At 44.5% G+C, this 24,627-nt stretch overlaps 1 protein-coding gene across 5 annotated transcripts in view; it reads right to left on the minus strand.

Moving 5' to 3' along the window:
- The window catches only part of PAK5 (p21 (RAC1) activated kinase 5), a 95,451-nt gene that overhangs the window by 62,502 nt on the left and 8,322 nt on the right, over positions 1 to 24,627 (minus strand). For 2 of the 5 annotated variants that reach the window (XM_074817220.1, XM_074817219.1), the window contains exon 1: positions 20,111 to 20,732. The exons of 2 other annotated variants lie outside the window; for them this stretch is intronic. The gene's annotated coding sequence lies outside the window, so the exon portion shown is untranslated. Of the gene's footprint in view, positions 1 to 13,233; positions 13,625 to 20,110; positions 20,733 to 24,627 lie in introns of those variants that run through there. One more of the 5 variants, XM_074817221.1, reaches the window with a different exon arrangement.

A 24,627-nucleotide genomic window follows, 5' to 3' on the forward strand; every position in this document is an offset into this window, starting at 1 on the left:
GGAGCAGCAAGGAGGGATCCACACAAGTGGCCGGTGGAGGAGGGGGAGGCAGCCATCCGAGGGGATGGATGCAAAAGAAAATTGAGTAAGGGAGGAAAGGCCAGGCAAGAAGGAGCTGAATCAATCAAGTAGCTTTGACTTGATCCAGTATGGAAGGGAATGAGCCACGCTGTACATGGGGTGAAGTGGCAGTAGCACAATTAGTGGTGTCACGTGGCAGCTGCTGCGGGTCCCTTCTGCTGGGTCTGCCCTGCGTATGTCTCCCAGCACCCTGATCACTTGGAACTGAGTTAATTAGACACAGACCCAGCCTCAGCAGCTCCCTTCCCCCAACAGGAGGGCTTCACAAATCCATAAAACACCTTTGGGCTCAGCTCTTTAACCCTGTCTCTCTTCCCTGGCAACAAGACTTTTTGAGATCAGTAACACCCCATCTCCACCTGCGGCCCCAGGAACATCAGAAGCCACCCAGCATACATCAGTAATCCTCAGCTTTCTGCAAAAACATGCTTGCAATTGGTTTCTAGGAAATTCATTTATGTAGGAGAGGCTAAAGAGGGCTCACCTTCTGCACAGATTTACCAGTGTACCAGTGCATTTCTGTCAGGGTTTGATAAAGAACTTCCACCCGTTTGGAGAACATGAGCTTTGTCCCATGCTCTGCCTTTCTTTAAAAGGAAAAATCTGCTTTCACAGCTGCCTCCATGGAAACAGCAACTCTGTGGTGTTGGCGATGCTCCAGGCTCGATGGGCTCAGTTCAAACATGGAAATCTGCGTTTCTTGATCACAGAGTGCTGAAACCTCAAGCCGGGATCCCAGAGCCCAGCCAGGTCTCCTCTGGCTTGTTCGGTACCACCAGTGAAGTTCCTGTGGGTCAGATCTCACACTTGGCAACATCTGTGCAAGCCTACTGCTGAGGAATGGGCCGAGTCAGGCCTCAGTGACGCTTGAGAAAGTAGAGGGACTACACAAAGCTTTTAGCTCGCACACTTCGTTAACTCTGCCAGCACTAATGCAGTTCCTGGACTACTAAAGTAGCTCATGAAGATGAAGGTAAGTGTTCAGCTTCCCTCCTGTAATGAGCTTTGAGACCAAACATCCAGTAAATTTAAATGAAACTTAAAAAAAATTTCCTCCCGTTTTCATTTTGTAAAGCTTGCTTCCACTTGAGCTCTGCTGAACTGGGCCCCCTGTGCCCTGCTGCATCCCCCAGCAAGGGCACAGCTGGTGGCAAACCGCAGCAACACCCACTCCCTTCCTGGGCCCAGCTTCCCAGGGAGGATAAATGACTCCTTTGGCCCCCTGAATCCCCTAATCTGCAGCTTTCAGACTATCAAAGAGGATGCGTGGCAGCTGCACAGCCAGAGCGCAGGTAGAGATTTGCCCTCTGGCTTGAGAAAATTGGTCCAAGTGTAATAAAACGCATAGCTCTTCTATAATCATTTGTTCAGCTCCATAAATCCCAGGGCATAAATCAGGCTGTCGGGGAGAGCGGCTGTGTAGGTATCTCTGCAGGAGGAGCAAAAATGCTGCCGACCACCTACAGCATCACGGCACGCCGCCGGGGAGCTGCGCCGGGTGCCAGTCCCAGTGCTCCTCTGGTTTCACATCGATTTACTGCCACGGACTTCAAAGGAGCCTCTCAGTCGTAGTCCTATAAATACCAACAGAACGGGGCTCGGTGGCAGCTCGTGGTGAGATGTAAAATTCAACAATCCCCAATTGTCCTTCAGTCAACAGTACCTGTTTAAATTACTGTTATTATGGCAAAGATATTGACGTTGCTCACATAGACAACCAAGGACTGCAGATGCTGTGGCCTTCCACCAGCAAATGTTTTTCTTGCTGCTAAATATCTTCCTGTTCCATACAGGAATGCCACCTACAGCAGTAGATACCCAGCGACCAGGGGCTGCTCTGGGATTTATTTGCCCTGCAAGCAAGGAGAGAGCTGGAAAAGGAGGAGAAACACATGACAAAGGCCCTGGGGAGCTCATGAAGGAAAGGTTAAGCATGGACCCACCACCTCGGGGCTGAGATGACCAGGAGGTCTCACCCCATGACACTGAGACTCGCGGGACTTGTGTGTGCCAGGGCTCATGGCTACTGCAGGCTAAAGAAACATCTCCTAGGAGGGCAATCGCTCAACCTAGCTGGGAAGGGAAAGCACTCATCCTGCTAGTAATGATTAAAAATGGTTATGGAAAACATGTCAAGAGAGACCAACCGAAACACCAGCCAAGTGTCAGATGAATATTGAAATAGGCCTTTCTTTTAAAAATGGACATGGTGTATTTGTCAAAAATACTGTTTTGGAGGATCTAAGTTACTTCTGGACTTGGGCTGAATCCAGCACAGAGGTTCAGATTATCTTCTGCCCTAGAAATGCAGGCATGGCTCATGAAACCACTGCGGAGGCGGAAAGGTGACAACACTGCTCCTGTGCCAAAAGGCCATGCAGTTACACAGCTCAGCTGCGCTGGGAGAAGCAGGCCCAGGTCTCTTCAAGGTCTTATTCAAAGCAAGAGGATCTTCAAAAGGCAGTTTCATCATCACCATCTCTAACTGCTCTGATATCAGTGTGTCTCAGTGTCTCCTCAAGACACAGAGATATGCACACAGACTGAGGATGGGACCCAGGTCAGCCACCCGCCAGCAGTACAACTCAGGTTTTTCTTTCCTTCTCTGCCAATAAAGCTGCCCATCCTTCCCAGATTTGCTGCTCAGGATCCCAAACCCAGGAACAGTGAAATATGCTTCACAGCTGCCAAAGCCAACAGAAAGGAGAGGTATCTCTGGCAGGATCAAACCCAACGGGCCCTACGCTGTCAGCCAGTGCAAGGTTCAAGACACATCAGACAGCACTAGCCAGCGCTGCGCTGGGTACCAGGAGCCCTCTGCACCCCGCAGGATGAGGCCCCATTGCTTACACCTCGGCATCCCGCCTCAGAGAGTCACACAGATGACTCAGTCACTGAACAGCAGCAATAAATTCAATGAGCGATGGTATTTCCGTACACAGGGAAAAACTCCGGACGCTTGGTAAAAACACTGCCTTGATCACTGATCTTGAGTTGACACGAGACTCTGCACATCACTGAAGCCCAAGTAACTGCAAAATCTGGCCCAGAATACCTTTTACTTGGTTACCTGCTTTCATTGCAGGAGATTTTTTTAAAATACATTCCTAAACCAGACATCTTAGCACCAATGCCTCCAGCTCACCAAGGAATTACACAGATTTATCTCTTCTGAGGGGCTTTGTCTGAACTTAGCTTAATTGATGTCAAAGAGCCAAACTCATCCCAGTTATTATAAAGACTGTAGATACCGCTACCAGGCAAGAGCCACATCTGCTGCACATACAATGCAGTCCCTACCCGGGAGGGCTCGCTGCCTACAAGGAAAAGGCAGAGCAGGGGAAATCCAGTGGGACAAGTCCCATTCGACTGCAAGGTGAAGTGATTTGTCTACATTACCCCAGGAGCCTGGGTTTGATTTCAGACCTTTGAGTCCACATCTTCTCAGGTGAGCATTTCGTGGGGAAACCACAAGCTCAGAGGCACAGATCGGGTCTGATGCTAAGGGGGGTTTAAGCCCTGATCTTACCCACGCGTAGGCATAACTTTATTCCTGCGGTTTGGTCTTATAAGAGTTAACAAGACTATTGTTGTGCTCAAAGCAAAGCAAGTATCAAAGCTCACAGGACCAAGGTCTGATTTTCTTCTCTGAAGCAAGAAGTAGCTTAATTTGCCATTGGTTTTCTCGGGAAGGTAATTGTCTTTTTGGAGCTGCTATTTGCCGTAGGTTCTAACTACTCTGAATCTTTTCAAAATGCCACTGCTAGAGCCACTTTAAAGAGCACCAATAAAATTAATATTAAAAATGACTTAGCGCATAATTCATGGCCTCTAGAAACCATTTCTTATTCGACTGGCAAACCAACCAGTCATGCATTTTACATTGCTTTCTCATTTTCTTAGAAGTGATGTGCTACTTTAGGAGCAACCTAACTGTGCTGCACATGTAAGTCAGACAACGCACAGCTCTCTAGCAGACATCTCGATGCTAACATAAATCCAGCCTGATCACCTGGGATGGAACACGGCCGTTTGCTATCTCACACAGGAGGGAAATCCGAGAGTTACAACAGATTTACAATCAGGCTGAATCAGATTAGGGGAGGATCTTTGTAATACCTGTCCAGGTACAAAATGTCCTACTTGACGATTATATTGGTTGCCTTTGGATACATTAGTCTGAGAATTTACGGCAGCAGCGTTCGAAAAGCAGTGAATTTTATGTAAGTATTAGAGAAAACAACTGGGAAACATTTAGCAGAATTAACTCAAGAACTGGTACCAGAAACATAACTGAGACAGCTCGTGCTATACATCACCATACATAACGGGTCTGGCAGTGCGAGAGCCCCCACCAGCGCAACAGAAAGCTTTCCTGGTCCAGGGGCTGTGGATCCAGGTGGTTGTAGTTTTTGGGTTTAATTTCCTCTTAGAACGAGCACCAAAGGGGCGGTGTTATGCCCACCAGAAAGACTTGGGGCACATCTAGTTAGCGCAGGCACTCACCATTGCAGTTTTCTTTTAAAATCACTGAGCAAAACTGAGCCCCCACCAGAATGATCTTCAAAGGTTTTTTTTCTGCTAAGAGCAAAACCACTGAGCGAAAGGGCCTCAACTGCCCAAGCTCTGTAGCTTTATTCATAGGTTAATTCTTTCACCCAGGTAGATTAATTGCCGCACATTCCACCCAATAAAGATGGATCATTCACTTAAAGTCATTAAATTGTACTAAAGAGTTGAAGTATCTCGTAAGAACTGTCTACAACACGCCACATAGGAAGGTACATAAATTAAATAAAAAACAGATTAAAATCTAAGCACCATAACTGTTCAATCCTTCCAAAATAAATCCAGGACGTTATATTTTATACTTAATTCACTATGTCTGAGTTGGTATTTATTAACAGTCAGCTCTGAAGTCCCTGGTTAAAAATAAGATGGACTGTAATTTTAAAATAGTGGTTTAGACAGCCCATCTTACCTAATCTGTGATTTATACTGCACTTGAGGAAAAGTTCTTGGTGTGAGATGATTCGAATGAGATATAAGCAGATTCATGAACTCATAACCGGGAAGGCTAGTCTCAAAAAAAAAAGAAAAAAAAGAAAAAAAAAATCATATTTACAAGCTTTTATTATGGCAAAGCACCGCCCCGTGTTTAAGATGGGGCATATCTCCACCATGTCAAACTTGAACATCAGGCCTTAACAACATCCACCTCAAGAACCCCACGAGATCTAGCTCTCTTATTCAGTTTTTAAAAGTTTAGCCGATACTCCTAATGTAGGTTATACCAGAAAGGGAATATTGTAGTTCTTTCTCAAGAGATTTGAAGAATGGAGACCCAGACTGGTTTAATTAAGGTTAAATAATCAAGTTCAACTTCATATAATTAAATTTAACCACCTATCAGAGTTAACAGACCACAAATAATAAACCACATGAGAAGAATGGGAAAGCCAGTCCAAAAGGTCCTAGAGTCAATAATATGGCTATTAAAATATTCAAGTGTGGCATACGTGCTGGTAGGAAAACAGAGTATTGGAAGACCCACGTCCATCCAAGCAAAAGGCTACCAGAAAACAGAAGGAAAATCAAGGCAGCGCAACTCAAGCTTCAAAGATTTTCCAAGCAGAAAATCATCTAACTTTGGAAATGTTTATTTTTTAATTAGTTTAATGAAGATTGAAGAGTAAAAGCTGAAAATAAGATACATGTAGCAAGGAGGAAAATATTTAGGGCGCCGAGGATACAATATGATGCACACATAACAAAAGGTAAAAAGACAGATGATAAAGACTTTGCTGGAGCACCTTTTCTGCAGCCTTCCTCCTAAACGACACTCAGACGAGTCATGCAACACGTCCCTGATGACTACTGCAATGAGAGGTCATCATAAAGAGGTTGGTCAAAATGTGTCAGGGAAGCACACGGAAGGAACCTCAACCCTTAGCTCCGAGATCCCCAAAGATCCAAGAGGCTACAAATAATGGAGGAGATTAAAAAGAACCCAGGCACTTGAGAGTTTTGCTTGCTGCCTTTTTGCTGATGTTGTATGCCATTTCTTTTAGGATATTTTAACTCTTCCTGAGAAAAGCAGTGATTTAAATTGCCAGAAGAGACTGTGTTTACAGTGGGCTCAGAGCTGTGTCCTAGAAATTAGGAGCGAAAAGTTTTAGCCCCACTTTATTAAAGGTTAATTTGCATTCTTTTCTGTACTACCTTTACAATTATACACTGACATCAGACAATCTTTGTCACATCAAACACTGATTTGAAACAGAAACAGTTTATTCCCATTGAAACTGTAGAATACGGGTATAAATTTAAGATTAAAACTTGAAGAGAAAAGAGGCTATTTGATGTTAGCAGATAACCATTTTCAATTCCACGTTCCAGTCTCAAGCGCAGTCATTTTTTGAGTAGAAATGGATTGAGCACCCCCAGCAGCCTGCAGCACAACCTCCTCCTCTAAATAACCGTGCGCACCCCAAACCTCCGCGCAGGAGGGCTGGATGCAGCCCCGAGACCACCTCAAAGTGGCTGCGCCGGGGTGCACCTCCCCGTACCTGCTCGTGAGCCAGCAGCGACCGAGCTGCCGGCACGGCCGTTCCCAATTCCCCCCTTGCTGTCACAGATGTAATCCCCCACCCATCTGGTCCCCCGCCTCTCCCCACCACGGGGTTACGGCAGCAGAGCTGCTTTCCACCCTCTCTGCGGGCGCCTGACTGACAGATGCACAGTGGGGGGGAAACTGAGCCTCTTCCTATGATTATCTTTTGCTCCCCGAGAAGGATTTAGTTCATTGAGGCTGTTGCTGAGAGACTTCAGTTTCCACAAGCTTTTTGCTCGTGAGATATAACCCGGTGGGTGTGTTTTTGTTCTACTTGGGTCAGGCGAGACCACAGGGAATCATTCATGTGTCTGCAGGAAAAAGGTGCAAAGCCTTGAACGAGCTCACAGAGTTTGGATCGCAATAACGTCTAGTTTAGCTGTCAGGGTACCCCAAACTCACCTGCCTGCCCCCCAGGATAAGACTCCACGGGCGTTTTCTCCTATCACTGTATTCTCAAGCTTGAAATTAAAAATAATGAATCTCACGCTGCCATTAGAATGGCTCGAAATACACAGTACTGCATAACGCGTGCCTACGTATACATATATATGCACAGATGTATACACATATATGCATATAAATGCACACACATCTATGTATGCACACACGTGCATGACTAGATGCAGCTTTAATCAGTTTTCCTGTGCCTGTACCTGTGGGCTTGGCTTCATTCGACATTTTCTCTGGTGTCAGAAGTGCGGGAAAGTCATTGTGAAAACCCGAAACCTGAGATTCTCCATCACCTCCTTTCAAGACACAGAACTTTGGAAAAAACCCAAATTATTGTGGCCCTCACAATCTCCCTGTATGCTTCCACCACAAAAACCAAAATGCAAGTTTTGCTCTGTTTCTTCCAAACGTTGCCAGTTTTTGTAACGTCGCAGAAAACCTGTTTGCTGTCGTGATGTCTCCTCCGCTACTTGCGGCTTGTTATTTACAGCCAAACGTCTCCTCGCACGGCCGAGCTCCATGAGAGCAGGAATGGGGGAGCTCTGCGAGCCCCAACACTGCCAAGGCACCTCCACTGCAGGACCTGCACTGGGGCTGGCCCTGCTGGGGCTCTGCAAAAAAAAAAAGCAATTCCCATGGCTGGGTGTCTGTAAGCCTCTCCTGCGGACTTCATGTCTGATCAGCCATGAGCTGACACAAAAATGCTTTTCTTCAGTGTCACCGCTTTATCTAGCTCAAAAAAATACTTGCAGCCTTACTACCATCAACACCTTCAGCTGATAAATTCGGCTGATCTGGGCCCACGGGTTCAGAAGTTCTTGAAGGGAGGGATGAAGATATAAACAGAGCATGAGCACATAAGCCTCCTTAGGAAGTAAGGCTAAAACAAGATTTGACTTTCTAAAGTGCCATGATACAGTATATTAAGATGGTTACGCAGGGCAGTGTGGGGATTGCTGCCTCCATTGGGACAGCAACAAATAAATCCTTTGCACTACATATCCTGCAGGCAGCTTTCATGGGAACACAAATATTCTACATTTTAAGCTGTGGGGAAAGGTGTCAGGCTGGGCTGGGGGGATCTCAACAACTCACCCGCTCCAAATCAAGCAGGTTTAAAGCCAGTCAATGGTGGAAAAGTATTGTAAAAAAAAATTAACAGGTGACTGTAGCCAGAAGGTCTTATGGCTTGAGAGAAGTCTCAAACATCCTCAACACGTCAGAGATGCCGAGATCCCAGATTTCTGCACTAAAGAGAAAGGTGCTCTGTTACCCTGCCAGCATTATGCATCTTTGCAGCATTGTAGAGGTATTGATTTAGCAGCACCAAAGAGATTTTAAAACCTAGAATACAGACAAGCTCTGGGAAACCAATGTACTGATGTGCATCGTTAATGATGTACGTGGGGGGCAGTGTCCCTTCTATCAGGCTCAGTATCGAGTGTACTGTGAGGGCTCGCTCTCTTGGCTGGATCTTGGCTTCAGGAGGGGACTGCAAGGAGGATCTCTGCTCTCTTATTCCACACAGCACGGAGGGAAGGAGTAAGAGAGCAATGAAACTAAATGAAGGTGAACGGAGGATCCTGCTGGGCAGGAAGGCTGCTCCTGCTGGGGACCAAAGCTGCGACCTGGGAAATGTATCCCAGAGATGGTGCCTGATGAACCTCAGCAGGTCTTGCTCAAAGCCTTCTATGATTTCCCAACCACTTTAAACAGGCAATAAACCCCGAATTTCCACTGGGAGGACAGGGACTGCTGCACTACACTTGGCAATGCCAACACTCACTCCCCACCTGTACTCGATACAAGCCGTGAAAATCATCCACGCTGGTCCCAGGATGCAGCAGCGTTGGCATCCCATCTCCATCCCCCTTCTGCCGTTACTTTGTCTATAAAACCAAGTGTATACTCCTTGGTGCTATTTTTATACCATGTTATGACTCTTTTCCACCCGGTTATTCACATAATTACAGCCACCCCAAGATTATGTTAATAGTTTAAGTACCATGTTTAAATACAGGGATAACAAACTGGCACTGGAAGCTGAGCGCCAAGCGTTGTCTGTTTTCCCCAAATTAGAGAACAATTCTCTACAATTACAACATCCCTATCCCTGCTGTAATTAACGCAATGCAGTCAAAACCAACTAATAAGAATGGTGTTAAAAAGGTCTAATTTGTCTAAATAGGACAGTCTATTAGTGAACAAATTATATATTGCCCCTAGGAAACAAGACAACACAACTCCGCCTAATAGAGAAAGTTGTTATAAAAGCACTTACTGAAGACTTCAGCCCCACTATCAGCTCCCACATGGAGACTGGGGATGGATGTATACATCCACAAATCACGTTGCACTCCAGCTCACTCTTAAAGTCTTGGTTTCTACCTGTCTCCCTTGCACTCCCATGGAAAGAAAAACTTTTTCTAGTGAAATATTGACAAAACTGATGCAAATTCTGTAAAAAAGTTTCTGGTTTGGAGTTTTTCTCTGGGAAAAAAACGAACCAAACCAAACATCCCAAACCAAAACCAAACCAAAGATGTTCAGTTGGAAGAAGGTCTGGAAGGTGCCAGAGAAAGCAGCTGCTGCTCACGAGTGCTGTGTGTCCTCAGGCTGCTAAGGAAGAGACAGCTAAGGAAAAAACAGCATTTTCTGAAATTTCCAGTTCTGGGGAAAGCTGGACCCCAAGCAAGTCCATTTTCCTTGCAGGTGCATACTTAAAATGAGGGTTATGCTTCCAGTATCTCCCATTAAGGAAAGCATAAGATCATCTCAATGGAATTGATTTTTTTATTAGCCAAGTCAGTGAAGCCGTAATTATTACGGCCCTCCTGGGCTGATAGTTACCAGCCATTTATAGGGCAGCAGGGAGATAAATACAGCATTTACATGTACATATAATCATTTTATTTCTGTATTAAATATTAATTTCCAAAGGGTTTCCCAGCATGCACAGGATTTACAGAATCCCTGTGCAGCAGCCACGGCACAGCGCTGGCTTCGCTGCCGGCCGGGGCACGTCTGCAGAGCAGGCACACGTTTCGCTCCACCCGGCGCTTCATACTCCGCCTGCTGCTGCCTTGCTCAGCTTCAAAAAACAATTATTTTTATTATTAGCCTATTTTTCTTCTTCTACCTGCACAGCGTATCCATTGGTGCCGCTATTTTGCATTTCTTTATCCTAAGTGTCAAAAGTTTTAAAGTTATTCTGGCTGTTTCTCAGCCTGTGGCGTGCTCATCCACACGTTTTTTGGCTGTTGCCTTTCCGAGACCTCTCAGGACCAGTGACAGATGCCTAAAGGACTATTCCCACTCACTTTAACGACCACATTTATGCTTTTATGGGGAATCCAGGGTATGGCATCACATCCACACCAGCGGGGAACATCCTTTAATTCCTGAAATGCTAGTGGATGCCACCAGATGTCCTAGAGTGAGATGTTATCTTAGAAATCACGTTTCACCCAAAAATTGCTCTGATCCTTTTTTCTTTTTCAGAGGAACAAATACGAACTTGCAGCTGTACCGTACACAATTACTTCAGCCTAAATTAACTAAGTGGGAATCCTACACAACTTCAAGAACAAATACCAGTTTGGAGAACACCGCTAAGCCAAACAGAGGGGCATTATTATTATAATAACGAGCTTCTCCAAAGCACAGGAGTCCACACAACCCTCGTCCCAGCATTTTGCAGCAGCTGGTTTTGCAGGGATAAATACAGCCTCGTGGGCAGTTCCATCTGCTGGCCCACCAGAAACAGCAACATTGAAAAAAAAAAACCCCATGAAAACTCCCCAGATCTATGTTTTACTCCAGTGATGACACATTCATCCTCCCAGCTGGCTTCTAAGTCACTCAGCCTCCCAGATTTATGTGAAATGGTACTTAAAATACTTCTTACCATTAGCTGGAGGGAGAGAGGGGACAAGACAGCAAGAGAAGAAAGAGCATCTGCTCTGACACTATCGAAAAGCTCAAAATTTACTGCAAAGGCCTGGAAAGAAACCTAACCAGGTTACACAGCAGAAAATCCTGACAGCCTGAGAACAGTATTTTATGCAAGAAGCCTCCTTCTGCAAAGCCAGGCACAGGACGTGCAGCAGGTCAACACAAATGCCTGAGTCCCTGGTTTGGAAGTGGCTTCCAATGAATTCTAGTAATATTTGTTACTTGGTTTTGCACCAATGACCAACAAAGCCCATGACAATGCCTGTCTTGTACTTCCACGGGACCCACAGGACTGAAGTACCCCACAATCTTTAAGTATTATGTCCTTTGATGTAGTATGAATGCACAACAAGTCCTTTCTTTCACCTCCCACAGACAGGAAAATAACCACAGATGAAATTTTGAAGGAGAGAAGTGTTGTTTCTGGAATGCAATGAAATTAAAACAAACAAACAAGAAAAACCCCCAAAACTCCACATGTGTTTGGGTTCCCTGGAAACGCTGATTTTGCTTTCAATGGCTTTGGGGCAAGGTGCAGTCTGTGCAAACTAAAGTCTGCAAACTGGCTAAAAGAAAGTTTCCAGCACTGCTCAGGTGGACACTGCTGAGCTCTGTCTTCTGGGGTTACAGCTTGGCGGCAAAGCATGAACACATGCACACGTAACTCCCTGTATGTCAAGATAAGCAAATACCTATTTGCAGTTACTGCCAAAACCTCTGAAGATGATTCTGCACTGAAAAGCATGAAAACCCTCATGAGATCCTGGAACAGCTCAGGTCGTTGGGTTTTCTAGAGCTGCTGCCCTTTCCCAATGAAAGTATAAACTCTCCCTTAATTGAATCTGACAATTGAAAAGTAAAGAGATTTAAAATAACAAATGGTTCCCCAGCTTTCCCTCCAGCAAGGTTAGAGACACTTAATTGAACTTTAGCTTAGCTGCCAAACCAGAAAACCAGCAAATAAGAAGGCATTGGGAATACCTGCGTTTATTAAGTCAGTAACTCATCTTTCTCCAGTAACAGCTCTGCACTGTCAAACTTTTTTTCTTCTTTTAATCGCTGAAAAAGCAATGAAGAGAGAAAACTATTGGGCACCACAAGGACCGTGGAGGTACCTACAGAACTGGCCGTAGTGGCTGGTAACAAAATGCCTCTGTAAAAATATTCAGGCGACGAGAGCACAACCTCCCCACGTTACAGAGGATACTCTGCTTAAGCCATGTCCACGTAAAATGGAAATACAACACATGCAAGTCGAGAGGCAATTTCACCCCCTATATGTCGCAGTTGATGAGATAGATCCTGGCACAGCTTTGGGGTCAACCTTGGCAAAAAGATGTTGAAAAACTGGAAAGGGTACAGAAGACAGCCATAAAAATTACTGGATGGGAGATAAATGTCTTATAATGGGAAACACAGAGCTCAATCTGTTCAGCTTGTCTAAAGACGACTGAGAGGTAACTTGATTATAGCGTAAAAACCCCTTCACAAAGGAAAACACAGTGAAAAAAAAAAAAAAAAAAAGGGCTTTGTTATCTCTGCAATAAGGAATAAAAGGAATCACTGGCTGGAAGCTGAAGGCAAGGAAAAGCCAACAAGGGAAGTATTTTTATCCTAAGAATCATTAAACTCTCCAACAGGCTATCAAATAGAGCAGCAACTGTTTAACATCTTGGAGATGCCACATGAAGCCTGGACATCCTCCTGCACAGGAAAGTGTAGTCAGACACAGCATGCCCTGTGCCGAGATGAGCGGGTGGAAATAGAGCAGCTCACGAAATGCTGGAGCAAGGACAAAAATGATTCAACAGTCACTTCTGGGTTGACTTTCCGAATCTACGTGAAGTGATGAACCCAGCATCTTGAGTGGAAAGGGAGCAGCACTGTAACATGCTCAGCCGTATAAAAATGGAATATATGTTCCTTTCAAAAGTCAATTTCTAAGAAATCTGGAAATGTGGGTAGCATCACTGTGTTCTGATTTTATTTGAGGCTTTCAACACAGTTGAGATTATAATAAGATAATAAAGAAATACATGCTCTTAATTGTCTTAATGTAGCTCTAACCCCCGTCCGAGAGGTCTGGGGCATCGCTTCTGGTGCCACCAGGCTCCTGGCAGCCTTCAACATACCTTTGGGCAAACACGAGGCAGACCCAGATGCACCCTCACAAACCTCTCCCTGCCGCCGTTGGGAACCAGCTTGGGCTTTGTGGGCTCAGTTGGACTTTTGTCGAGGCAACGTTATGGGCAGTTGATTGCAGCAATTCCCCTTCTTTGCTTTCCCACTTGCAAAGTAATTATTGAGGGACATTAAAAGGCACAAGGTAAAAAAACCATCTGCGCTACCTTTTTTCTCCTCCAAGAATCAGCCGATGTTTTCCCACACAGCATCAAAAAGAGCATCTCTTATGCTACTTATTAATGTTTAAACATGTTTATTTCAAGCGATAGCAGTGCTCTTTGAGAAGTAATGATCCAGGTAAAATAAAAATAGCTAACAAAGGAAAACAAGATTGTTTGGCTGCTCTTCTGTCAAGTCGTTCTCAGAAGTCCAACAATTAAAGGGGAACGTATCCATGATGGAAAAGCTCTGTGAAGCATGAGAAATAACAGTTACGAGTTAAGAAACCCTTCGAGCTACATCCTCCCCCTGACCTTGGTACACGTGTTGCTTGATAATTTGGCCAGCAGGTTTGCACCAACGCCTGGCCGAGACCGAACACTGATCGGGGGAGCCTTTCTTGCGACTTCTCCCTCAATTTCAGCAGTACAGCACCAGGATCTGTGTTTAGAGATTCATTTTAAGAGCTCATTTTGCAAAATACTTGCTCATTATCACTAACTAACCAGTGATTAAATAATCACATACTTTAATCTCAGATATAGACAGCTTCCTTTGCCTGGTCTCTGAATTAAAGGGAGAAGTTTTCCCATGTTGGGCAGCAGCTTTACGAGGACCAAGAAATCACATCAGTCTTCTGGTGAGCTCTCACAATGCGCTGAAATGTATTTCTATCCTTCCCCAGTAAATCTCAACTTTAAAAGGTAGGTGGCTATCACGTAACAGTAAAACAGTTTACCCAGCGTAGTTTATCCAAATTTTATGACAGAGATACAGAGCACTTTGTGGAGGTGGCTTAAAGCTATACCGAACTCCTGCAATGTTTGCAATGATTCAAAATGATTTAATGACACATCTGCTTTGGGTTTATATTTTTCTGAGCAGCGGGATGTTGGAGAAGCAAGTATATCAGCTTCCTCTTCTATTCTGAGCTCCACTTTGCAATTTCTATGCCAAGGGCACGCTCTACCCTACAGAGGCATGGGAGGGATGGATGGATGCTCTCCAACTTGCTCGCTGTGCTCAGTGCAATGGGTTTTGTGGGAAATCTAGCAACACAAACAACACATGCTGCTGCTGACAAACAGTAAGGAGGCAAAAAAACATTTAATATATTAAGGTGGGGATTTCCAGAAAGCCCTACAGGAACCAGATCAACCTGAACTGAATTTCAACACGAGCAGAAAGACCCAGCCCAAAGATCCTGCTGTTTCTGCCAGCAGCACGACGGTTCCCTCAGAGCTGTGAAACAGGTACCTGGTCCCTCTCCCAGCAAAGGCACGGATTCCAGCAGTGGGGCAATAGTTTAGGAACAGGATTATGTGAAGATTTTGTCTGCAGCTACTAACTCCAGTACCAAGTGATGCAGGAAGGTTTTGTGGAGTACCTTGTCTCCTCCCCTGGCTACAAAGGGAACCTGCATCCTAATACAGCCCCTCTGACACATGTTTAAGCTTGGTGCCTCAAGCAGGCCGTGTTAGTCCTACCTAACTATTGCAGAGGTCTGTACTTTGCCTAAGGCTCATGTAAGCCCCACTAAAGCCCTCAAACAAGGCTTGAAATGCCATTGCTGCAGTGCATAGGATTAATGCTAGTCCTTCTGCAGAGGGGTGAATGTCATTTGCAGAACTGTGTTAATTCCTGATTTGAATTTAGATGATGTTTTTAAATAAGAAACAAGCTCAGAACATCCACTGGGAATCTGTGACTTGGATAAACCTTAATAAATCACTAAATGCGAGTTACTATTGGAAAAGCACTCAGACTGCAGTGCTGGCTGCATAAAAATAATAATAATAATTAAAAAAAAGGAAGATCACTTCTAAAGAATAGAGAATAATGGCTTCAGATTGCATATTAGGGGCACGGCTGATGTATTCAGAATGGTACGACAGCATTAATGAGCTCAAGATCGGCAAGCTCAATCTACAAAATACACTCTCATGAAGGAAGGGAAGAGGAATAGGAAAGGAGGAGGCTCTACCCAGGGCTTTGCTCAAAAAGGCACTTTTCGCAAAGCAAAGCAGCAAGAATTCGGAGCGGGAAGTCCCCAGGGCAGATCGGATCAGGACAACAGGGGTGAGAAGACAGCAAAATCCTGTGGCTACTCCAGCCAAGCCCTCCCAGTGCTGATACTCGCTGTTGAGTGCCCTCGGCAATTCCTCCTGTGATCAATGGGTGGTAAGAAAGCTCAGGTAATACTAAACTCCCAGAATTTTGGCATACCTCATTTACCAGCATCTTCAGATTAACCCATTCTGCAGGATGATTTTCCAGTCCCAAATAAGTGGTGGCTGGAGCAGTAACTACAACAAATACCCATCCCTGACGAGCAGCTAACAGGAGCATCCTGCCACAGCTCCTACCAACACAGCCCCAGGGTGCTCCAGCAGCACCATCAGTGCCATGAGCCTCTTTCACAGGTCCTAATTTGTTTTGGCTTATTTTTTTAAATGTAGGCTGCTAGATATTTATACTGAAAGAGCATAAAAAACCCCCAGCTGATTCCACGCCATCTCATATTGATGTATCTATTCTAAAATAACATGAAATCTTCACATTCATACTTTTCCCTGCACAAGTAGTTCTAAGATGGTGAATCTCCAACAGATCTCCCCAAACCGGTGGCGTGTTGAAATAAGAGACAGTCCTACATTCATCTAGAAGGTGGTGGTGGGAAAACCTCCCATGAGTGGAAAGGAAGTTTGGCATCTTAAACTGGATTAGCACACAGCCCACATTTTTACATCGCTCAAAGCATGAGAGAGGCTTTCCAGAGAGAGAAAGCAGCAGCTGCACCAAAGAATTAAATTTAAAATACATTTACTTTCAAAGTGGGCGAAAAACGTCTCTTAACTCCTAATCTTTCATATTGTGGACTTGAATAAAATGGATGTTCTTTTCTTTTAAAAAAATCATGCAATTTAATGCGATGCTTCCCAGCAGGCTGCATCTGTTTTAAATGTTCACATTCAAAATGTGAAACCACTCCCTCCTCCCCCTTAATTTTCTCTAGAATTAGGAATACTCCATTTGCTTAAACATATCCTGAACAGATGAGCCTCAGAAAACCACAACCTTAATCTGGGACAGTCTTCTGCATCCTGCAGGATACATCGCGTTTGGGAAACACTATGGAGGGACACGGTAGCTGCGGTCCACCCAGGTACCAGCAGTATAAGGAGGGAGAGTAGCCTGCAGGCAGAATTTAGGGCTGATGATTGATTTAGGCTGGTTTTTGTGTTTCTGGCTGAAACACCACAGTAAAATCTGGTGAAACACTAAAACCATGGATGAACAAACAGTTTTGGAAGAGGTTTGCACAAGGGGGACTCGAGCAGACTCCTGAAGCAGGTCCTGAGGAAGGACAGCATCCCCTAAGCAAACTGGGGCCAAGCTTTGGGCTTGGAAAATTCAAAAGATTACAGGGAAGTGTTAAGAGCAAGAACAAAGGAAAACTGGAAAGCACATCTCAGGGTAATGCTTCCTCTAGGAATGAATCCCACAAAATTCTCCAATTTCAAAAAAGGTCAGAAATTGCTAACATTTGCAAAGGGAGACAAACAGTCCTTAGCAAATCCCACTGAAGCAGGATATATAAAAATAGTCAAGCAGACAAAGCTTGAATAGATATATATATATTTAGACAAATGGTGGAGCATCCAAAACCCAAATGATGATCAGGAATGCTGAAAAGCACCTTATTGCTACATTAGGCTATGGATACACAGGTACTGCACAACTTTTTAGAGAAAAGATTAACAACATGGTGGAGATTATACAGAAGTGACAGGGCAGGGACAGTGCTGGATGTCAAAGCAAGCCCAAAGCTACAGATGTAAGCGAGTCAATGGTGTCAGCCTAACTCCTGTGAGTTGCAATGCCACGTCCAACTCCAGGCAGCACGACAGAGACTGTCAGCACGGCCGCCTGAGCAGCGCCTGCGATGCAATGAGATCCTCTTGTCTCTTCCTTCATAGACAATAAGAATGTAGAATTCCAATTACTTCCATGTTGACTGGGCAATCATCTTGATGGCCTGTGGCTGTAGAGACTGAACTTTCTGACATCAGAAGTGACTGCTTCTCAGTCAAAATCACTTTTAAAATGTCAATTTAAATTCAACACAGGGAAACACAAACCAACTCACAGGGCAGTGACAGCAACCTTCACAGGCAGGCACAGCACAAGTCTCTCAATTAAGATCAGGAAAGAAATCTTGAAAGCCTTATGAATAGTTTCCTGTAAACATCAACCTTATGTTCAGCAATAATTGAGATGAAAATATAAAGTCAAGAACTGTTGTGAGACAGAGAGGAGGAACAAAACCAGCAAAGAACCTGATGAGATGGTACACATTAAGGCACTGACTCTGCCGAGGGTCAGGCTCTGGCTGTGTCTGCCCGGGGCTCTGCTGCAGCTTGTTTAGCTGTACCAGCAATTTTTCTATTGATCAGGTGGCTTATCTTCGTACCTACCTGTAATGCCTGTACAGAGAGCAGCAACAGGCAGGTATTCCGGGGAGAATGAACTATGGATGATCCCGGCGCAATCGGGCAGCGCACGGTATGACATAGCAGGGGACTCCCAAGCAGGGGCACGGGAAACTGCACGGAGGGGTGCGGGCGTGGGAAGATAGGAGAGGGGGTACAGGATGGTGCCCCATAGGCATAACCCCATATATATCTCACTAACAGCCAAAGAAATGCAGACCTTGGCAAAATCAGTTTTTGGGGTAGCGAAGAGAATAAGGAGCAAGTACCCAATGTGTTTAAGATGCTCTACATACAGTAAACATGGATACAACGTGGGGATGCAGACTCTAAGATAAAGCATGTAATAGCATGCCAAAAAACTTAAATATATTTATTATCCCAAGTGGATCCTAGAGCCCAGTGGAAGAAACCACCAACCTCCACCTCCTGCTTCGCCCAGCAAGGAAGAATAAATGCCACTATCAGCATCATGCGCCTCCCGGCAGCAGCGCGGGACACTAATGACTCACTGCCTTTTTTTTTTTTTCTTCTTTTCCCCCTAATATTAAGAGCGTTCAGGACTAGAAACAGAAATGCTTTATTGGAGGAGAGGCATTTTGAATTTACAAAAGGGTTGGTAAGACTACAGGGGGATAAAAGTCCTTACAAAACAGCAATTTCCACCTGAGAAATTGGTCCGTTTGGTCGAATTTGAATCGAACCTCTGCTTCTGCTGTGTCTCAATTTTGGGGCAGGCTTTGATATAACAGTACGGAATGTCAGGCACACCTGCAGGGGAGCCAAGAAAGAAGAAAAAAGAAAACCAAAATGCCCCACTTTTTCCCAGAGGGCAGTGGAAGGGTGAGCAGAGAAGGGCACAGATGTTAGGAACTGCGTGTATAGCAACATTTAACTTATTACTGAGATGACTTCTGTAGGAGGATTTCTTCTTTTTCTTCTTCTGTAATAAGTGGAGTTGGACTAATAATAACCATTTCATTAGAGGGTTAAGATTTCAATTACACTAACAATACATTCTTGGCTTTGCAAATAAGATGCATTTCCTTTTGCTCATAACAAGATTTCAAGTGCAACACTGCACTAGTTAATGACTTGCAAAATTTGAAAGAAAAATTTAAAGTCTGAGAATTGGTTTGGTGTTGGGCTTTTTCATTTGGTTGGTTTTGGGTTTTTTTTTTAGAAAGTCCCTATATTTTGGCAGATTCCCTCCCTTCCTTTCTCAGTTTTTGGACCAGGATACATCAAACACCTCCGTGCCAATAAAGCAAAATACCTGCAAATGGACCCCTCTCTCTGGCAACAAAGCCCATTGACATTTAGATTCCTCCAGAACCTCAGACTTGATGGCCTCAAGGACGATGGTCAGAGCAGCAGAAGAGCAGCAAGTCTGGAGATTTCCTTATTTTTTCTAAGCAGGACACAAACTCTGTTCCCTGCACCTCACTTTCATTGGTCACAGAAGAGGATAAAAACAGTAGTGAGTGCAAGAAGAGCTACAGAGACAAAGGAGAAAATAATTTCTTAACCCCCAAATCATCAGTGTGACAACAGAGAGAGCAATCACTGATGAGAAGCATGCTGCCAGTGTGCCAAGAATGAAGTTATCTTTCAGGAGGATATTTGCAATAGCACTCAAGGACTGAAGCTGGGAGATTAGTTAGCTATTTTATGTAAGAAAGATTGCTTGAATAATCAGTTTTTCTGATGTTGCCATGTCTTTTCATTTGTTAGTGTGAAGCATAATTGCTTCTTGTAAAGTTGAATGACTTTAAATTAGATGGAAAGATGGTCATTGCAAAAGATAATTTTGAACATTCCCATTCAAAGTTGTAGGTTTAAAAATACGAGTTGAAATGCAATGGAATAATTAATCTGGCAGCAGTCACTTAATTTGTCCCCTTCCTTTTGTTTCTTCCTTCCTACGCACTTTTAAGCTACACGAGTATGAACATCCACAGGAAATGAAAAGCAGGAAAATGAATATGTTTATCTAAATCAACCCCCTCGCCGGACCTGGAAGCTTTCAGTACAGTCAACACCAGTGATTAAGCCCAGATTACATTAAAACAAATTTGTCATGTCACTCCTAATACTTCTATTTGGCACTGACCCAAGTATTTTTGTTTGTTTATATTCTCTCTCCAAACACCAACCAATGTCACAGACTCACCCCAGCTGGAGGGGCCCCGTGCCCCCCGTTCGCAGCAGGACCAGGGCAGGTTGCTTGGGGTTTTGTCCGATCACGGCTTGAAAACCTCCAGGGAGAGAGATGGGATCAGTCGATCCTCCACCTGCAAACTTTCTGCGTGTAAGAGCTAGTCATAATATTCCTGAAAATCATGACTTGATTACTGCAGCAATCAAAATCGCTGTTTCTCACCAGCCGACTGAATCGTGCGTTCTTCCTCTCTCTGTTTTACCTATCTTTCCAAAATTCCTCGCTCTCCTATTTCTTTATTCCCTACCAAAGTGCCTCCCATATTCCTGAAGGCACCTACCACCCGGACCACAGGAATTTTGCAGTTGGTATTTATACACCGGAGTGCTCGGCGGTGCCTTTTATCTGGAAATGCAAAGCCGCTCTCGTTTCAGCGCGGAGCCCCTGCAGAGCCCACGGGGCAAGCCCTGCCAGCCGGGAGCGGGGAGAAAGCGCTGCCAGATAAAGGATGCGGGGAGCAAAGAGCAGAAGAGACTCCTGCGTGATGCCTTTGATCGGCAAACAACTTCCAGCCACTTGAAAACTTAAGGGGGATTCAGGGTCATTTCTTCTTCCTCAAGCTCTGCTTTCAGCCCGTGGATGATGAGAGCGCTGCTGACGAAGATGACGCATCGGGGAGAGGAGATTTTAGTAACTGGGGCGGAGGAGAAGAGGCAGCAAGTGGTGAGAGGGGGAGGACAAGGAGCCTATATAAAGCAGCAAAATTCAGAAACAGTCAATGCTTTCTTAGAAAAGAGAAATGTAAGAGGGAGAGAGCAAAGTTCGGGGAATTTTGGAACTGCCAGATACATGTTAGAAGTGAGTTGAGACCCAGTCACATCTTGCAACAACACTCATCCCACAGATCAAACTCAAAACCGAGGTACATCCATCCTGCCACCTTTCTCAAACGTATCAGAAAGTTTTCAGTCCCACTCTCCTACAAAAGGCAGGAGTCTGGTTCAAGAAAAATGTTTGCAGAATCACTGCACAAAGACCGAAGCTTTAGTGGGCAGAGGCACTGGGGTCAATAAAGCAAGATAACGCACCAGGCATCCCCAGGCAAAGCAACAAGCCCCACTACAGCTTCTGCTTGACTGCACCAAATGAACTAAAACATCACCAAATCTTCCAGCACAGCCTCCAGAAAAGTGAAATTAGGGCAAGACTGAACTGTGGGGGCTGATGGACCCAGAAGCCTACCTGGCTGGTGGGTCTCATCCCGTAAGAGCCAACGCTGCTCTGTGGGTCTGGGGACTCCTCAGCTCAGCCAAGGCACTGGAAGTTTCCACCAGTGGGTACCAAGAAATAATAAAGGAAGGAACAACTGCTGCACCATGCTCAATCTTGTGTATGAACTAGCATATATGATTAGAGCTGCCTGTATATGCAAAGGCTCAAAATTAAAAGTCAGCAACTTCTACTGTTACTTCTTGATTTTGGCAGGGCTTACTTTCCTACTTGGCATCCTCACGATGTCTTTGGTAAAGACTTAAGATAACAGACTTGATTATCGAGCAATTGTTTTTTGTAAACACGCATGCGTGTACATCAGATGAATGATTTGGTACCTGCCGTACATTTAATCTCTCTATGACTGTGCAAAGAATTTACCCAAGTCCTGCACAGTCCTCAACCCCTGCACTTGGATCTACATCCTACCCACCCTTAGAGCCCACTACACGTTGGCTCACCGTTCGTGCTAGCGGCTCGTTTCCTCATCCATTCACACGATGTGCTTCCAAGGCTGGGTTTTATTGGCACAGATCCCCAAAGTGCCTTCCAGAGCACATACAGTACTACTAGGAAAGCCATCATGACAGATAATAGCGCTCTTATGCCAAGTACAAACCATCTTTAAGTTTTTTTCTGCAATTTTGAAATATAACCAACCACAGGTTCCCAATGTCTGTCTTTAAAAGGTGGGGGAGCAGGGAGAATCTCTCCTTGATTCATTAATGTACACACCTCTGTTTAAGTGCAGAAGTCCAATTTACATCAATTTGACTATTTATGCTAAAACAGCTCAAGGAACCAATGACCTGGTTAGTCCTTGGACTGAAATCTGGGACCGTACAAGTGGAAAAGCAGCATATTCCCCTGCTGACCAAGCTGCAGACCTCTCTTGGCCAGTGTTAACTGTGGGCAGCACCGATCACTGCTGGCTGGGCAGGTCAGGGGAGGGCTCTGCCCTGTCCTGCCACGACACGTCGTCCAAATCATGGCAACAGGGGCCCTGGCAGCAGCCAGACAGGCTCCTCCCTTGAAGGGCTACCTTCTCACATGTCCTAAAGTCAACTCTACATTAGCTTTCTGTTTTCCTTGTCAGCATTTCGCAGTAAATTCCCCCAGAAGCTATGCCACCCATCCCAAACTTCAGTCTAACTCAGAAATCCTCAGTCCAGGCACAACTGAATTTCCTGAGAATCCTCTTCTCTGAAGCAGTACAGTACAAATGGTAATCAATACTCTTCAACTCTTCAAAAAAAAAAAAAAAAAAAAGCTTCTTTGAGCTGTTAATTCACCCAAAAGACTCACAGTCCAAATCCTTTTATCCTTTTCTCCCAGGTTCCCTCACTGAGGGAGCCGTTCCCCATCCATTCCCCTGCACACACCAAAGACCCGCTGCTCGCTCACAAACTCAGAGACATCAACTTTTGCAGGAATCTAACCCAAACCAAAGTTTTGCCTGAATAAGAGATAAAAACCAGTTTAAAAAACAATGTGATTACAAATGCCAACAAACAGCTAATTCCCATTTCACACAGAATAATTGGGGGAAGAGCCGCATGGCCTTTACATGGCCTCAGTACGGATGGTAGCAAAGATTTACTAGCAAAGGGCAGCAGTGAAGTCACCTACTTCTAAAATTTTATTACTATTACATAATATGCTATCATGCATTTACTAGCACACTGTGAAGCGCTGTCATAAATATTTAAACTGCAATGACAAAGTAAGCGAGTTGTCGGTCGCTTCTGTCTTTCTGGTTTTTGCTGCTTGCTCTCTTGGGCTCACGGTGAAGAAAGTCTTGCTGTGCAGAAAATGAAAGCGCTGTGCATGAACCAAACTGGACGCACATACCCAACTTCCAGTAAAGCAAAAGGGACTTAAACTTGCTATTAAAAGGTCTTTCTAAACCAGGGCCTCTTATGGTCATTACCAGCAAGCTTGTCATCAGCAAGGCTCCCCTCCTCGAACACTTGCCTGACTGCATTAGTTATTATATTTGATAGCTTTATAGAATTATTTGAAGCTTGCTATTTACCTAGTTACGCAAGACCCAGCGGCTTAGAGCCCACTCTCTGCCTGGGCTGCAAATCTCTGCAACTACCTCAAAACAGCCCAGATTTTATGACCCGTTAAGCTTAATGATAAACCCTTGGATTTATGTTCCAGGCTAGTGAGCAATGGGAGATCAAGGGCTAAGCTTTGATTTATCTGCGGGCCAAGGGAGATTGTTATTTCTATATTCTTATTTTTCTCATCATTTGCCATGATGATTGCAATGCTTTGCTATGACATCATGGCCATTTTTAGTGTTATTGACGTCAAAAACAATATCCGCAGTTGGTTCTTTCGCAGTGTTGGTATTTCCTCTCCCAGCAGGACGGGAACACTGCTGGAGTGGTTTTCCATCCTCTGCCCAGCCTGAGTAGCAGATCCTGCTACAGATATGCTAACAGCAGATCTTCTTGGTGGCATGGAAGGCAATGGTTTTCAACTTACAAATACTGTTGAAGGTGGGGAAATGGTCTGGGAAGGAAGGCTGTTCTGCTTTGCACCAGTTTTGTACATTTGTGGTATGCCAGTGATGCTTGGAGTTGAGATAAATTCTGTTTCATGGTGTTTTAAATCCAGAACCATGAAAAGAACAGCCGGTACTGTGGAGAGATGCTGTTCACATTGGCCCAGTATCGCCTTTTATTACAAATCTTGCTGTTTTAACCGTTTCTCTGAAAGCCCCATGCCTCTGGAATCAGGGGATTGCAAGAAAAATCTCCAATTTGCTCTTCAAATTTACTTTAAAAGGAAATAAAGAGAAAATTAAATGCCCTATGTTATAGGCAAAAATCTTGAGAAATGGTCCATAAGGACCACAAATGTTCTTGCAACTCAGTTTCACACTTGCCTGGCTTTAACACACTTGTCATAAAGCCAGACTCTGTACATTTTAGAGCCTGACCCAAGGCTGGTTACCAGCTTCAGCAAGGGCAGGTGGGCGCACCAGGGTGAGAGATTGGAAAAATGTTAAAGAATACCATGATATTACAAAGCTAATCACACCTTAAAGTTATTCCCTACAAAGATTATTACATCTATTTGACTATGCTGGACAGGTATACTAACACTACTTAACTAACACTGAGAAATGATGGAAAAAGCAAACATTGAAGGGCAAATTTTGAGTAGCTCATATTTACAGAGCAATGCAGATGCCTAATATAATAAAGAGAACTTGTCAGGGGAATGGTGCATTAACCAATCTC

The sequence above is a fragment of the Strix aluco genome, chromosome 3 (assembly GCF_031877795.1).
Source record: "Strix aluco isolate bStrAlu1 chromosome 3, bStrAlu1.hap1, whole genome shotgun sequence".
In the NCBI taxonomy this organism is placed as follows: Eukaryota; Metazoa; Chordata; class Aves; order Strigiformes; family Strigidae; genus Strix; species Strix aluco.